Source organism: Bidens hawaiensis, unplaced genomic scaffold (assembly GCF_021521415.1).
Source record: "Bidens hawaiensis isolate Kalapana, Puna unplaced genomic scaffold, B.hawaiensis_p1.1 tig00036311_1, whole genome shotgun sequence".
Lineage (NCBI taxonomy): Eukaryota > Viridiplantae > Streptophyta > Magnoliopsida > Asterales > Asteraceae > Bidens > Bidens hawaiensis.
In genome coordinates this window covers 29,898-34,625 of record NW_027496326.1, presented here as the reverse complement: position 1 = coordinate 34,625, position 4,728 = coordinate 29,898, and positions in this window count along the sequence as shown.

The following is a 4,728-nucleotide window of genomic DNA, read 5'->3' as shown; positions in this document are numbered from 1 at the left end:
TCCTCTATTTTTGAAGCGAATGCTTCCTTTCTATGGTTTGACTTTGAGCATCACATTGTCACTGATGTCGAACTCAATCGGTCGTTGTCGCTTATCAGCATATGATTTCTGACGGTCCTGAGCAGTTTTCATTCTTTCCTTGATCTGATCAAGCCTTGAAGAGGTTTCTTGCACAACTTCTAGACTCCCAATCTCTTTCTGAACAATCTCTCCCCAACATACAGGAGTTCTACAACGTCTACCATAAAATATCTCGATTGGTGGCATACCAATACTTGGATGGTAGATGGTGTTATAGGAGAACTTTGCCAGATGCAGATGATCATCCCAACTTCCTCCAAAGTCTAAAATACAAGCACGTAGCATATCCTCAAGGGTTCGGATAGTCCTTTCAGACTGCCCATCTGTTTGAGGATGATACGCTGCAGTGATGTTCAACCTTATTCCCATAGCTTCATGGAACTTCTTCCAACATCTCAAAGTAAAGCGAGAGTCTCTATCAGACACGATTGATAATGGCACTCCATTTTTAGCCACAAATTTCTTTATGAATACATTTTCTAACGTTTCTGACGAGATGGCCTCTCGTATAGGCAGAAAGTGAGAAATTTTCCTTAAACGGTTCAAAATCACCCAAAAGGTATCATGATGTTTAGTTGAAAGTGGTAGCTTAGTTATGAAATACATGGTGATGTGTTCCCATTTTCATTCTGGTCTCTAATGGCTGCATCTTCCCATAAGGTTTCTGGTGTTCCGCTTTGACTTGAAAGCAAGTTAAGCACTTACTGACATAATCTACTATATCATTATTCATAGCCAACCACCAGAATCTCTCTTCAGATCCTGATACATCTTGGTGGATCCCGGATGAATCAAATATCACGAATTGTGAGCTTCATCTAAAATTTCCATGGCGTGGAATCCACATACGGTCAAACCTAGTCTTAACACCACGAGTGTTATCCATCAGCTCGCCCTGATGCTCGAAAAGTCTTTCCCTTTTCATTAGCCCAACATCTACAAGCACCTCCGACTGCACCTTGATGATCTCTTCAAAGAGATCTGAGTTAATGATTAATTTATAAGATTTCACTGTTGCAATGACTTCCTCATTCTTACGATTAGCGAGTCGGCAACACATTAGCCTTACCAGGATAGTATTTGATATCACAGTCATAGTCCTTTATCAACTCTAGCCATATCCTCTATCTCATATTCAACTCTTTATGCTCGAAGAAATACTTCAAACTCTTATGATCGGTGTAGATAGTATACTTAGTACCATATAAGTAATGTCTCCAAATCTTGAGAGCATGCACTACTGCTTCTAGCTCTAAGTCATGCGCCGGGTAGGTACTTTCATGAATCTTCAACTGTCGGGACGCATAAGCTATCACCTTTCCTCGTTGCATTAACATGCAACCTAACCCACGATGCGAGGCATTAGTACAAATAACCAAATCATCGTCACCATCAGGTAAAGCAAGGATTGGAGCTTGTGTGAGTCTTTTCTTTAATTCCTCGAAAGCTTCTACCTGGAACTTTCCCCAGTTGAATACTACAGACTTTCGGTTCATAGCGGTCAACGGTGCGGATGTATTGGAGAAGCCTTTGATGAATCTACTATAGTAGACAGCCAACCCTAAGAATCTTCGTATATCAGTCGGGTTTTGCGGAGTCTTACAATTCATTATCGCTTCAATTTTAGTTGGGTCCACAGTATTCCCTTTTGGATTGATTACGTGACCTAGGAACTGCACTTCATGTAACCAGAATGCGCACTTCAAAAACATAGCATACAACTTTTCCTTCTTCAGAGTCTCTAATACTTCTCGTGCATGTTCCATATGGTCACACTCGCTCTTCGAATAAATCAATTTATCTTCAATGAACACAATAACTGATTTGTCTAACATCGGCCGACATACCCTATTCATCATGTCCATAAATGCTACTGGGGCATTCGTTAGACCTAATGACATAATGAGGAACTCATAGTGTCCATACCGCATCTGAAACGCTGTCTTAGGGATGTCTGCCTCCTTCACCTTCAGCTGATGATAGCCTGATCTAAGATCTATTCGTGAGAACCAACTCGAACCTTGTAGTTGGTCAAACAAGTCATCAATCCTTGGCAACGAATACCTGTTCTTCACTGTAAGCTTATTCAACTCACGAATACATGTTTGTGTATGATACACTGATCATTGGAAACAACATTCCTATGCTTAAGGGAGTTAAGCTCTGGTTGGGATATTGTTTCGCAATGAAAGATCTTGGTGAAGGTGCTTATATTCTAGGAATCAAGATCTATCGAGATAGATCTAAGCGACTTCTAAAGCTAAGTCAAAGTACATACATAGACAAAGTTATGGCACTCTTCACAATGGAAAACTCCAAGAAAGGTGGAGTTCCCATTGCCAAAGGAACCGTGTTGAAAAAATCGCAATCTCTGGCAATGAACATTGAAACTAAGCACATGCAAGCAATTTCATATTCTTCAGCGATTGGTTCTATCATATACACTATGTTATGCACTAGACCTGATGTCTCGTATGCTTTAAGCATGACTAGCCGTTTTTAGCAAGTCCTGGCGTTGCCCATTGGACTGTAGTAAAGAACATTCTAAGGTACCTGAAAAGGACCTGGGATATGTTCTTAGTGTTTGGAGGAGTGGAAGAAGAGCTCACTGTAAGGTGTTACACTGATGCTAGCTTCCAGAATGACCGAGATGATTCTCACTCACAATCAGGATTTGTATTCACTCTCAATGGAGGAGCTATTTACTGGAAAAGCTCCAAGCAGAGTGTGTGGCGGTTTTCATCGCTGACCTCGATGTGGTTCCGGGAATTTATAAAACAATCGAGGTGTTCTGTGATAAAACATGTGCAATTTCTCAGGCCAAAGAGCCCAGATCTCATCACAGAGCCAAGCACATCATTAGGAAGTTCCGCCTTTTACGGGAAACACTAGAAGGAGGAGACATCATAATAAGCAAATTTGACACAGATTAAAACCTAGCAGACTCGTTCACTAAGTCGATGACTCAGGACAAGCATGACCAACACATGGATGTTATCGGTCTTAGATTAGCTAGTCATTTGTTTTGATTTAGTATTTGGATGTATGAACATTTAAACAATTATACTTTTGAGTTCACTTTTGATGTAATGGTTATGCAAACATTGAATATTGCAATTGTGTTCTTTTAAATACGTTTAATCCATGAATATTATCCATAGTCGGTCAAACTCGTGGGAGTGATTCTGAATTAAGAATATTCTGACTTTGGACTCAAGGAGTTGACTTCCAAACTCATAGACCTCATTATGAATGACGTTGGATGTAAACATCAAATCATCTTCATGGATCTTAATCATAAGATGTTTTGATATTGGTATACTTATTTAGTATATTTAGACCTTAGATACATATTAGAACTTTCGTTTACTAAAGGCTATTCTTTGATCATTGTAAACCGTTGTCGCGCAACTTCCAGCTATAAAGGCATTGGTTGGGAATATTCTGATGTTCAGTGGGAGTTGTATGTAATCAAGATGGGATTCTGTACTCTTACATGATATTTAACAGTTAGACATCTTGGCGTCCTCGTTGATTCAAACTAGTGAAGTGTGAGGCCTCACCCAAGCTTACTTTGTGTTTAGTTGGACCACTTTGATTCTAGATCGAGAACAATAATGATTGAACAACATATGAGATTGAATTTGATCCATGTATCATTGTTCAATTGGTGTCTTATATAGAAAGGACAGATGACAACGATTACCATAAGCTCATTGTCTTGCAATAGGAAGTTCCAAGATGTTAATGACTTTAAAGTGTCATAACTAGTTGGGGGCAGCCATGTGTAGTTAGATCACCGTTGGTTGTCTGTGTTAAGGATATTAATATAAAGCAATCCAAGTGGGAGACTGTTGGAAATAATGTACTGCTTGGGTTAATTAAACGCGGCCGACCGAGTTAAGATTAGTGAGAGTTACACCTTGGGCAACGAACTAAAATCCGCTTAAACTGCTTAACTGGTAAATAACGAATCTAATCACAACAGAATATTGATAAGTATAAAATAATACAGTTAATTTATTAATTAAATAAAATAGAGTGAGCTTTAAAAAAGAGTTAGAGCGAGTTAGACGTGACCCGGTTAAGATTTAATATTGATAAGTATAAGATTATATGAATAATCTTATAATAATAAAATAATTAAATAATCACCTTCACATTTCTTGGAGAAAAAGTTTGGCAGCCGCCAAACATATTCTCAATTTTGAGAATACTCCAACAAAGAGGGAGCCGGCTCATATCTCTAACGCGAGATCTATTTTGTTTAACAAAGTAGTTGTCGTAGTCCACAGCAGAGCTTCGTCGTGATCGCCGGAAATTGTTGCTTCTTCAAACCGCCGCTGTTACCGGCCAACTGCAACCACCCCTCGCATCCAGCTTCTACCGTTGTTACGCACCACCGTCTCTGTTAGTTCGTGTTCGATTCGTTAAACTAGCAACACTCGTTTAACTTCCGTGTCTAAACCGGCTATTCATTAACCAAGGTAAAATTAAATATTGTCGGCTGAGATTTATATTTAATTTTGTTTGGTTTCGTATTGTACTCGTATTGTTTGTAACCGGATCCTGTACGGTTCCTAACTCTGATGATTACACGATTTTATTCCGCTGTGTTTTGTCTACTTATTAATATGATCAATAATT